Genomic DNA, 13,006 nt, shown 5'->3' with positions numbered 1-13,006 from the left:
TCTTAAGCAGGCTCCACGCTCAGTGCAGAACTCAGTGTGGGGCTCATTGCCACGACCCTGGGATCATGACCTGAGCCTAAATCAAGAGTTGAACTCTTAACCACCTGAGCCGCTGAGGAGTGCCAACCTTTTCATTCTTTTAACATACCTTTCAGTGAATATTCTTAATCTCCAATTGATTATTATCAACATGTAGATTATCTCATTTACTTATCAGAAAACAGTAGAGAAGTTATTATTGCAGTTTCAGGTGAAGAAACTAGAGTTTTCTACTTGCACAAGGTCATGTATTAGTAAGTGGTGGAGCCATAGCTTGAAACTAGGGCCTTGTGAATCCATGAACTGGGCTCTTAACCCCAGTTCTAGATTAAAACCCACAGTTTGGTTGTTGAGATCAAGTTTCCTTCTGGGTAAATGTTTGGCACCATAACGTCTGCCACTAGAATGATGCAGTTCTGCCAAGCCCCTTTCCATGCACCCACTTTTCCATCTTCTTTTCTCCAGACTGGTTGAGGAAATGAAGGAGATGTGTGATGGGCTGAAATTAGAAAATGAGGATGTTTACATGGCCACCACCTTTGAGGACTTCATCCAACTATTAGTGAGGAAGCTACAAGGGGACATCAAAGAGACAAAGTGCATCATTGACTATGTGAGTCCTGGGCCCCTCCACGTGGGCTTGGCCCTGCAGACCTCTCAAACACATTGATATCTGTGGATCTCAATGACACAGGGGGAAAACCTGGGCATCCCAGAAGCCAGAGCACTCAAGAGCCCACCTTCAGTGTCCCAAACTCTCCCTGGTAACCCTGATAGCCTGAGGCTGCCAGCACAGTTAGGTAAATGCAACAGAGGAAATTGTTGTCTATGGGACAAATTCTGACCCCCAAAGATATGAGAGTAGGATATTAAGAAGTGGCATTTACAGAGTACTTCCCACCCCCTATGTCCTATGGTGTTTTTTCCCAGTAGTTGCCTCCTCACTGCTGTGGCTCTGGCTCCTGCCAGATCACCCTTCCAGGATTCTAGTTTTGCTGGGGGACCCTAAACCCTATTTCTGGGACCACCACTTCCTCCATTTGTCCTTCTAGTCTAGTGATGGCAGGGGCTTCCTGCTGTTATCAATCTCTGGTTTGACTCATAGCCTCTCAGCTCTTTCATCACCTGTGCAACCAACTGCATGCATTAAATTCCTTTTGTTGAAATGTGAAAAGAAAATAGAAAGGGAGGGAGGGAGCTAGATGGAAAGAGATGGAGAGAAAGAGACAGAGAATGAGGAATCGAGAACATTTTCCTAATAAGGGAAACAAGTCATCTTATACATTCAACTTGCATATTTCAAAGTGCGATGGTGTAATTGCAAACTTATTTTTAATTTTAATTTTTATTTAAAAAATTTTTTTTTTCCAACATTTTTTATTTATTTTTGGGACAGAGAGAGACAGAGCATGAACGGGGGAGGGGCAGAGAGAGAGGGAGACACAGAATTGGAAACAGGTTCCAGGCTTCGAGCCATCAGCCCAGAGCCCGACGCGGGGCTCGAATTCACGGACCGCGAGATCGTGACCTGGCTGAAGTCGGACGCTTAACCGACTGCGCCACCCAGGCGCCCCTAATTTTTAAATGTTATATTCAATTTTGAGAGAGAGAGTATGTGGGGAGAGACAAAGAGACAGGTGGCAGAGTATCTGAAGTAGACCCTGTGCTGACCACGGAGAGCCCAATGCAGGGCTTGAACTCACAAATCTTGAGATCACCCTAGTACCCCTGCAAGCATATTTTTAAAAGAAACTCTTGAAAAATCATTCTGAGGTGTCTTGGTAGTCTACAAGCTGCCAAAAGAATTAACTTTTGGATAGTCTGTTTGGATCAAAAGCTGATGAAGAAAGTGTAGGTGGCCAGGATGGATACCAGGTTGGCCTTAGGATTGTGGTCAGATGACTGATGAACAGATTTCAGGAGAAGAATGGTGTTTCAAGGATGCCATTCATTCTGGGATTTCAGGTCTACAGGGAAGTGAGCAATGGGGTCGGTGTCATGTCTGGTGACTCACAAGTGTCTGTCTGCCAACTGGCATTTCCTACTTGCAGAGGCCTAGCAACCAGTCTGAGATCACACAGCGGGTAAGTGGCAGGACAGGGGTTGCAACCCAAGCAGCCTGATCTCAGATTCCATGCTCATCATCGCTTCTTATTGCTCAGCTGCCACCACTGCCCACATAACAGCTCCTTGGGCTAAGGAGGGCAGCAGGACTGGATTTGGCTGAAGAGACCTGAGAAGGCCAAGGGGCCTTGAGCCCTGGCCCCTTGGCTCTGCTTGTGTGCGTGCATGTGTGTGTGTGCATGCGCACGCGTGTGTATGAGTGGTTATCTATCTGTCTGTGTTTCCTGTGTCTCTCTGTGGGTTCATTATCTGTCACTTATGCACCTTGTGAAGACTCCACACTGCAGTGAATCCGTGCAAAAATTCCCTTCCCAGGTGGAAAGGGCGGTGAACAAGCTGACCATCCAAATGCCCACAGCTCTTCATTGGGGGTGTGTTTGTGGATGCTGAGGGTGCCAAGACCTATGATACTGTCAACTCAACAGCTGGAAGTGTGAGTGTACTTCCTGAACTCCCTCCTGCTCTCCCTCCACCTTCCCCCTCCAAGGCCTCCTCTCTCATCTACTCCTCCACCTGGTGTCTGGGGATCCTGGCTTAGGGGGCCTCTACTTGCACACAGAATGGTTGCAGTAAGTCTCCAGTCCTCCCTACAGGAATGGCCCAGAGGGGAGCTGGATCAGGCAGGCAGGAGGATTCCTAAGGTCTGGAGCCTGCTTCAGAGACTAGGACCAGAGCTAACATCCCCCATGGAAGAAATGAAGCCATTCCCTCCCCCTCCACATGTCAACAATAACCTCAGCATGGGTCTTACATTCTTGAATATGTGACACTCCACTGTTGGGAATTCTTCCTTGATTCCTATGTTTGTCAGACTTTCTTGACCTTGACCCTTTTATGTCATGACCTAGTATGCACATATTGTATTCTCATGCACGTACACACACACACACACACACACACCTGGAACAACACTTACTCCTACAGGTGCATACTTAGTCTCCATTCTGCCCTACCTATAGCATCCCTGAGGGACTCTGGAAAGCATATAGCACACTCAACTGGGTCAACTGAAGGGAGTATAAAGAAAATAATTGACAAAGGGGTAGACCGGGTGTGGGGACACAGACAAGGGATGCAGTGCCCTCAGGCAGAAACATGAGCTATTACTACCTTGAGGGGCCTGTTTGGGGAATCCCAGAAGGAAAGCCGTCTGGACAGGTTTGCCTGGGTGCTGTGCCTTTGGGCAAGGTTGCCTGGGTGCTGGGCCCTTGGGCAGGGAGGGTGTACCATGCCTGTGGTATCCAGCAGGGTCCTGGCCTTGCACCTCCCACTTCTCTCTCCTCCTGACTTTCCTTTGGCCAAGCCCAAGTGTCGGTAGGTATGGGAGCCTGCATTGTAGTGCACGTGGGTACTCTTAGACACAGAGCAAGGATGGGGGACAGGAATGGCCCTGTCACCTTCAACATGTAGACTATTTCACTTAAGAAATAGACTTTCTTCCTAGGACTTACCAAATGAACCATCTTCTGCTCTTGGTTTGACAATTTAAGCTAATCCTCAGCCTCAAAGCTGCAGCCTGAGTCTGTTTCCCTTTTTGGGCTCAGCGGGCAAGTGAAAAGAAGGGTCCTGGTATGGAGAAACGCGAACAAGCCTCTTTGAAGGTCCCTGCCTTTCCTCATTGTGCACACCCTTCCAGGGCCCTCCCGTTCACCTGTTGTCCCCACTGAGCCCACCAAGTTGGCCAGGGAGCAGCAACTTGAGTCATCTGTGTACACAGAGTCCAGGGAGGGCTTCGTGGCGCTGTTCTACCACGGGTCATCTGCTAGGTGTCCCTGGCCCAGGTCAGCGATGTTGACAAGGCAGTGGCTGCCACTAAGGATGCTTTTGAGATTGGATTGTGGGGAAAGATCAGTTCACAGGATTGAGGCCGGCTCCTGTACATGTGAGAGCCCCACAACCTCCTGTCAGCTACCCCACCTTTTGTTTAGGTTGGAACTGCATGCTTGGGTTCTGCCAGGAGTAAGTTGGGGTCTGAGACAGGTTGTGTAACCAAGGTCTGAGACTCAGAAAAGGCTTCTCAGAGGAAGTGACGTGAGACGCAGAAGGGATTTCACAAGACACAAGTAGCCTTAAGGGAAATAGTCCTCAGTGGAGGGAACAGTGTGATTAATGATGAGGAGGCACAAAAGTGGAGATGCTAATTACATGGGAGCAGTAAACTGGCAAAGGTAACAGATAGTCCTGGGCAGTCTCAGACATGTTCACCACTTCCCTGAGTGGACTGGACCAGAGGAGAGATGAGGGCTATTTTATGTAGAAGCCAGTGACAGAAGCACGGGGTCTGTTCTTCCTGCTGGTCCTTGCTCAGATCTCCCTGACTGCTGGAATCTTACATTTTCCTTGTTTTCTAAAACCAGGGAAGAAGGGTCTCTCTCCCCTTAGCTCCATCAGAACTATTAAGGAAGGATGTAGAGTCGATCCACTTATGACTATGGTTTGGGAGTGCGGCCTGGAGGAGACATACTATTCCCCTAGAACTAGGTGGTCCCAGTGGGGGAGGAGCAGTTGCCCCCCCCCCCCAAGGAAGTGGTGTGGTGTTTTCAGAAGGGAGGGTGCTGCGCAGATGAACTAAACAGTGTCGAAAAGTCTAGTGAACAAGCCAGTTTCAGGAACCTGACTTTTATGCTCTGGGTCCTGGGGAAGCTATCAGGCAGAGAGGCTGGTCATGATGTGTTCCAAATGTACTTGTCATCTGGTGGGAGAGAGGCCCCATCTTGGCCTTGCAGTCAGAATGTCATTTTTTTTTCCTATTCAGAGACCAGAAACACCAGGACAGCCTCCAGCACAGGAAACCATAGAGAGGGGCCTATTTTCAAAATGGAATAGAGATGGTACAGGTTGGGGCAGGCAAGGGTGCACCCAGCCTACTCTAACTCAAGTTAGTTTCAAGACCCCTTGAAGAGCCTATCAATTTTAGGAAGCCATTGCCTAGTGACCTAGTGCTCCCAGAGTAGGCAAAACTGAAACATGCAAGCCCAGGCTGGTGATGCTGAGAGGAGCCTTCTGGCCCTGAAGCAGGGACTCCAGAGGTAGATGTTTGCAGACCTAAGAGTGTGTCCCTTGAGCAGTTCTGCTGGCATCTAGTGGCATGTGTCATAATAACACCACCAGCAACATGATAGTGGTGAAGGGTTGAGTTCCTGCACAGCTCTAAGTAGAGACATGGACAGCTTTGACAGACATCCCAAGCCTAGACCTGAGAGCTCCTAGGAACCTGGTCCTGCCTCATGCAACCCTCCCAGTCCCCATGGTGGAGGTTCGCCCATTGCTGGCTCAGGAGGGAGCAGCCCCTGGTTCAATAAGGAAAATAGGACCACCACGGATACATGTTATAAAATACAGAATACATTATAGGGTTGAGACATTATGCAATTGTGGGAGACTCTAGGAAGAAAGATCCAGAAAAGAGTGTTAGAAAAAGTCACTAGACAGGCCCCAAGAACCACTGAGGGAGAAGATAGAGCCTCTCGGGAACCTAGAGACCAGTGTCCACAGCTGCCAGAGTGGGGCCACCAAGAGTTGGTGGCGGAGTCTGTAGGAAACTTTCACCTTTTGTTCAGACACTTCCTTAGGTCCACAGACAAGAATCTGGTGGTGGCCCAGGCTGCTGGGAGTGAGGCTGAGCCTGTGTGGCACCCCACACTTGCCCTTCCTCATGGCTGTCCTGAGGACCTCTGGGATGAAGGTGGTTGCTTCACTGCCTTCCCTCCTGGTGCTTTCTGGGGACAGGATGCAGGAGGCAGAGGTACACCTCAACAAAGTTGACAATGAACAATCCCACTCAGTTCTCCTTCCTGAGCCTCCCAAATGGCGTGCTCAGGTGATAGTTACTTCAGGGCTTTATGACATGGCCACATCACATGCAGGTGACATTGTCTGGCAGAATTAGAGGGATTTGGGGCTGATCGAGGGAAAAGATAGGACTATGAGAAGTAGAAAACAGGCTTCAGGAGGCAACACTCCCATAGTGGGAGACCCTCCAGAGACTGTAGTGTGGTGGTCTCTACTCAGAATGGGAAGGGTGTAAAGGAACTTTCGGAGGTTGCGTAATCAGAGAGGGGGTGCTCTGCATGGTAAATGCATCCATGTTTTACAAAGGGATAAAGTAAAAGAGAAGAGAGCAGATATGGACAGAATGGCATCATCCTCATGCCCATCCAGCAAAGTAAACCTTACTGTCCCATTTCATAGATCAGGAAACTGAGGTCAGCACCTCTGAGTGTGGCAGAGCTGGCTGTACAGGCCAGAGCCTCTTGTTCATTGAAGTAGGGCCCTGAAAGAATAGGCAAGGCTGGTCCCAACCTGAGCCCATCTCCTTCCCCTCCCACACCCCTTGGCCAGGTTGGTGGACCTCATGGAACAGCATCAGGAAGAACTGGCCACCATCAAGGCTCTGGATGCAGGTACTGCCTTCACCCTGGCTCTGAAGACTCATGTGGGCATGTCCATCCAGATCTTCGACTGCTTTGCTGGCTGGTGTGACAAAATTCAGGTGGGGCTGAGGCTCTTGCCCACCAAGTGAGAGCTCACACAGGCAGGCTCGGCTCAGCAGGAAACTCTAGGGCAGGGTGTTAGCCTACACGCTGCATAAGAAATGACCCCAGTTTATTGGTTTAAAACAACCATCAGCTCACATTTCTGCAGATGGAAGTTCAGGCAGGCTTGGCTGGGTTCCATGCCAGGATTTCACAAGGTCAGTGTCAAGGTGTAGCCAGGCTGGCCTTTATATGGAGCTCTGGGGAAACCCTGCCTGCAGGCCTGTTCAGGTGTTGGCAGAACTCAGCTCCTGTTGTTGTAGGACTGAAGGTCCAGGTCCTTGCTGGCTGCTGGCTGAGGCTAATGCAGTCTGGCCTCCCTCTGGTACCCCACTCCCCTTGCCTTTCTCAGGCTTGGCATCCTTCAGATTCTCTTAAACTGGGGAAAACTCTGCCTTTATGGAGGCTCCCGAGGTCATGCTGGGGTCATTTGCATCGTCTCCCTATCCTAAGGTCAACTGTGCCATTCTGCATCTTTGCAGAAAGGGTAGCTCACCACCTCCTGCATCCCAGGGATCAGGATGTGACCTTGGGCGCCATTTCCAGAGGTTTGCCCGCCAGAGGCAGGGATGGGTCAACCCTTCTCTAGAGATACCCATCACGAACAGGTTCATTGGGGTCTCTGCCAGAAATGGGCTCCACGCCTCTTATCCTCTCCATGGGGCTAAGAGGTGCAGGTGTGATGGCAAGCCCACCTTCTGCTCCTCCTGCTGCATCACTGTTGGCTAGAGCCGGCCCACCTGGGGCCTTCTGGGCCGGCACAGCCTCCAGAGATAATGTGGCTCCCCAGCTCCTCCCTTGTCTGCCCCAGTTTCAAAGCCAGAGGGCCTACCTGTACCTGGACCAGCTTCTTGTCTGAGGATTCAGCCAGGCTAGGTACAGGAGGCACCTTGCCCCTGATGGCTGCCTGCTCCATCTGTACCCGAAGTCCTCAGATGCCCCTGTCATTCCCAGTCTGGAAGGTTTGGGTCTTCTACCTGTCTTGGTCATGGGGGTTTCAGGGTGCAGATAAGATCCTGTTCCTTTCTGAGCCCAAGCACAGTCTGGCTGCCCAGGGGGAAGGGGGAAGGAAACAATGGAGTTCCCTACCAGTGACTCCCCTTGCTTCTTCCAGGGCTCCACCATCCCCATCAACCAGGCCAGAGCAAGCTGCAACTTACCTTGACCAGGAAGGAGCCTGTTAGGTGAGTCACAGTGCAGGGTGAAAACTCGTGACACACTACGCACTTTTCGCGTGATTCATAGTGTGAGTGCTCATCCCCTTTTTACACATCTATCAAATGCTATTTATTCACCAATTACTACATGCCATCCATTTCAGGTGCGGGATATACAACAATGATAAAACTGATGGCAATGCCTGCCCTCAGGGGACTTATATTCTAGCAAATAAAACAGCTTTCACATTTAAAGTACCTGCTCTGTGACAAGCACTGTTTCAATGACCTTATAAGTATAATTTTACTAAATCCTCACAGTAGCCGTGTATCATCAGTGTCATAGTGGGAAACAGGGGGTACACCTGAAAAATTTTACCTGCAAAGATTATAATAATGAATATGCAGAAAATTAAGAACTACAGGGCACCAAGGAGTAGGGTAAAAATAATAGAGAAATAGACAAAGGATAGGAACTAGTGCTCAACAGGAGACAAACACCTGTCCAATCAACGTAGAAAGGACTAGGAACTGAGGAAATTATGTAAACCCAGACGTGAGGGGCCGTGCCTCACCATCAGATGGTCCCAAGGCCTAGGGAGAGAGAAGCCTCCTCACACTGCCTGTGGGAGGTCGGGAGGCAGAGGGTCCACCTTTGTGAAAGGCAACTTGGCAGTGACTGTTCAGCCTCCAAATGTACCCTGCCACAAGCAGAACTATGGTGGCTCACTGGCACAGGTGCTCAAGGAGATAAGCCCAAGAGCACTCAGAGCAGCTGTGCTGGGGCCTTGACAGCAAAACCCTGCACAACCCACCCTGAACTCTGTGGCCTCCTAACCAGGGCTTGGCATGTGGCTGTGTGAAGGCGTGGGACAGAGCTATGGGGACCACACGAAACAGCTCCAGGAGAAACTTGTGTGAGGGAAGCACACTGACGAATGCCTTCTAAAATCACCAAATGTGTACCAGAGGTCCAGTGTGGTCAGCACCCAGCAGGAATTCCCACCTACCCTGTGCCCCTTACAACGTGGGGCCTCTTGGATCCACCACCAGGGACCTCACATCCCTGTGGATGGTGGTCAAGGGCACTCAGCTTCTTTGGGAATGTGGGGGGGGTGTCAGAAGGAGAATGTGTTCAGATGTCATTGGCATTGACAGAAATGAGTACAGAGGAACACACCAGGTCCTGAAGGACAGGGCTGCTGGTGAGGGCAGCCCCTGTTGGGAGAGTGGGCTGTGGATATAGGAAAACCCTGTCCTACTGTAACCCCCAGAGAAGGGGCAGCCTGGGAGGGAAGTCGCACTGACTCCAGGGCAGGGGTTCCCAGCCAGCCTGTCCCCCAGAGGACACAATATGTAGACCGTGCCCCAGGACAGGCCCCCACAACAAGGAACTCCCCTGCCAAGGTGTCAGAGTGTAGAGTGAGAGCCCTGCATAGCCCATGTGCTTGGAGCCCCTTCCTTGGGCACAGGCCTTGAGAAGGGCTGGGCAGGGAGACCAGGGCCCACCTGGCTGCCAGTCACAAGAATCTGCACGGTCAGTGCTCTTCCAGATGCTTCCCAAGGAGTCTGTCCCCATCAGACTGAGGAGGACACTAATGCAGAGCCTCCCAGGGAGTTGAGGGACTGGGAAAGTTGTCCCTATATGGGTGGGTTTATGAGTCTGCTAGAGCTGCCATAACAAAGTACTGAAACTAAGAGACTCAAGCAGCACACATTTGTTGCCTCAGCATTCTGGGGCTGGAAGTTCCAGATTCAGTTGTCAGAGTGTTGGTTTCTTCTGAGGGTATGAGGGAGAATCTGCTCCAGGCGTCTCCCCCAGCTTCTGGTGGCTTACTGGCAATCTTGGGTGTTCCCCGATCTCTGCCCTCATGTTCACTTGGTGTCCTCCTTGCGCATGTCTGTCTGTTCACATGGCTCTGTTTTTTGAAGGACATCAGTCCTATTGGGTTAGGTACACACCCTATTTCAGTATGACCTCATCTTACCTAATTACATCTGGGATGGCCCAATTTCCGAATAAGGATGTTCTGGAGTTAGGATTTCAACTGTGAATTGTGGGGAGTACAGTTCAGCCGTGACAGTGGGACTTCCTGACGTCTTTTCTCCTTTGGAGCCCCCACAACCCTGATGACCTCCCCCTCTTCCCTGGATACACTCACCGTGCTCCCTCCACCTTCTCGTCCTGTTGGGTCTGCTGGGTGTACATGGGGGTGGGGAGTGGCTCTCCAAATCCCTGAGTGCACCCTGTTGTTCCCAGATGGTGTGCTGGTCCCCAGATTATCCTGACCTCAGCCTTCACACACGCTCTTCCCCTTCCTGGGTTCAGCTAAGTCCTCTTTAGGGAAACATTCTGTGGTGATGATGATCATGAATATGGTGAAGAAAACAAGTTAGGTAGCCTGAGCCACTCTGTGTGGACCGGCTTATTAATTGTCTGACATGGACGAAGACTCTGCCCTGTGTTTTACAGGAGTCAGGGCAAAGCAGGGCCTCATGCCTGCTGGGACCACATGTGTCATCATTAGGCCCCCCACTACCATTAGGGGTCTCCCTTTGATGGAGACACTGCTCAGCCAGAGGCTTCCTCTGGGACCAAAGGGGCACACTGATGCTGGGTACCATCTCTTAATGCAAAGCAGACAAGCCTTATTAGGCCTCCCCATGTGACTGATTCCTTCTCTCCATGGGACTGCACCCTGGCCTCACACCCAAGAGGACCCTCACTGGCTTCCTTCTGGCCCAACCATGTGATCCCAACTCTCTACCATACTCTCTCTGCCCACCTGGGTGATCCCTGGCCTTCTCCCTGCCCCTGCCTGCTGTCAATTCTTACACTGCCTGGTGTCATGCCCTACTGGACTGTCCTTAGACAGGTCTGACAGTTCTGATGAGAAACCATGTTCCCTGGCATTGTGCCCTGCCAGGAAGAGGGGCTATTGCCACGCTTGACATACTGCCTCATCAGGGACTGGAAGGGCAGGGGTGAGCTGTCTCAGGGGGACCTTGGGCACCATATCACGATGCTTGGAGTGGAATGGGTGTCAGACTTGGGGAGAGGAAGCAGTTGGCAGGTGCAGTCTGGCACCCAGACTGAGTGGAGAGACAAAGACCCACTTCTTTGCACCACAGGGTCTGTCATCATCCCCTGGACATACCCCCTGATGATGCTTTCCTGGAAGATGGCTGCCTGCCTGGCTGCTGGGAACACAGTGGTGATCAAGCCTGCCCAGGTGGGTCTGGTGTGTTCCAGGCAGGGCCATTGGAGTTTAGAGGAGGAGACAGGTGCCCCGTTTGGCCCTTTGCCCGCCAGGACTGGTATCTCCTCAAGAGAGGAAGGGTACTGCTGATGAGGGCTGGCCTTCCATGGGCTCTGCTCACAGCGGCAGAGGCAGCACGCAGCAGGGGTCAATGTGGGCTGTAGGCAACGTCTGTTCATTCGACCATGGGGTGGCTGAGTCAGGTTAGCCATGTGTGTACCTGCAGCTACTTGGTGAGAAGAGTTAGGGATTTTCCCACAGACACCAGCCCTCTGGATTTGGGGGAGCAGAAACCCTGTTTGGTATCCCTTGTCCAGGCCCCATGCTCTGAGAAAGCTTTGGTGCCTTATTTGGCTCCAGAGCCTGAAAGTCCTGGAGGGAGCAAAGGAGTGGTGGGATTTGTGCACTTGCAACCCTCCCCCCCTGCCCCGTGCCCAGCCCCTCACACAGAAGCTGCACAGGTAGATGTCAGGGTCACTCAGGCAGGCTAGAAGGACCTGAGCAGGGTCCCCTGAGGATGAGGACACCCCCTGCATGAGCCTCAGCTTCTTCACCTGTATACTGAAAGTAACAGCCTGTCCCCTGCCTGCCCCCAGGGGTGTTAGGGACTGAAGGCAAGATGCTCCATCATGTGGCTCTGGACAGCATGCCCAGGAGGTCTCCTGGCTGCTTTGGGGCAACTTGGCTCCAAGAAACTTATAATTTACAACCCAGCAAGAGCGACAGCTAGCATTTACAGTATCCACCCTGCGGCAGCCTTCTAGTCCATAACAAATTACATGAAAATTAAAACTTTGCATACATTTGCTTATTTGAGCATGGCAACAACCCCCTGAGATGACCCATAACCTCTCGTATTATTGGGGTTTGCTGTGCACAGATCCAGGAATTGTCCCTAGAAGGCCTGGTAGCAGGCCTGTGCCCTCCCAGGGCCAGCACCCCACAGATTTTGTGGCTCAGCCTAAGACCACGTGGTGGGTGGGGCACAACCCAACCTTTACAAGGAAAATTACCCGGGTTAGAAGAGGAGCCACTGCTCACAGGGCTGGGAGGGCAACGGCCTCCAGCCACGAGGTGGTAATTAGAATCTCTCACCCACCAGGGAGCACTGGGCACTGCCTGGCACTGAGTTGCTTCCTGGCAGTCTTGGATCGCTCCACTCCCTGAATGAAGAAGGTATGAACATTCAGGGAAGGGGCCAAGCCTGGCTAAAAGGCTGGAGCCTGCCAGGAGAAGGCACTAGAAGACACAGGAGGGAGCAGGCCTTACTCCCCACTTTCCACTGGAGCTGTGGGGAAGCTGCCTGGGGTAGTACCTGCTATGATCGGGCTTTCCCTGGAGGGTCCTCTTGCCATGACTGTTTCTCCCTGCTTGCTACCTCTGCTGCTGGGAGAGGAAGGCAGAGCCCCACTTCCCAATCCTTCCTGACCCAGTCTCCTTCTCTGCCTCCCAAGGTGACTCCACTCAAAGACTTGAAGTTTACAGAGTTGACCTTGAAGGCTGACATTCTCAAGGCTGTAGTCAACATCCTCCTTGGATCTGGTAAGGGGTATGGACAAGGGCATGTGGGGGCACCAGGGCTCCAGGAAGTCAGAGATGCACTTGGTCAGGACAGGGCTTGCTACATGATGTGGTCCAGTGTGGAAGAGTGATCAGGGGCCCAACGATCCAGTTGGGGTGGCCAGCCTGGTGGCCCTCTCTCATGGTGGGAGTCCCAGACCTGGAAGGGTTCTAGCTTTCAAATATTTCCCTAATTTTTTCCTTTGTGTGTGTGTGTGTGTGTGTGTGTGTGTGTGTTCTGGAATAAATTACGTAACTTGGGAATCTTTATATTTAAGAGACTGTAGAACATTCTAGGCTTGGAGCTTTTATGGAGGTATGACATAAAATT

General features: G+C 51.5%; 1 pseudogene; it reads left to right on the top strand.

The window, feature by feature from the left end:
* Window positions 1–321: 321 nt before the first annotated feature.
* LOC122479307 lies at window positions 322–12,767 on the top strand (annotated as a pseudogene).
* Window positions 12,768–13,006: the final 239 nt, after the last annotated feature.

Source organism: Prionailurus bengalensis, chromosome A1 (genome assembly GCF_016509475.1).
Source record: "Prionailurus bengalensis isolate Pbe53 chromosome A1, Fcat_Pben_1.1_paternal_pri, whole genome shotgun sequence".
Lineage (NCBI taxonomy): Eukaryota > Metazoa > Chordata > Mammalia > Carnivora > Felidae > Prionailurus > Prionailurus bengalensis.
This window is presented reverse-complemented; position numbering and strand designations above follow the sequence as displayed.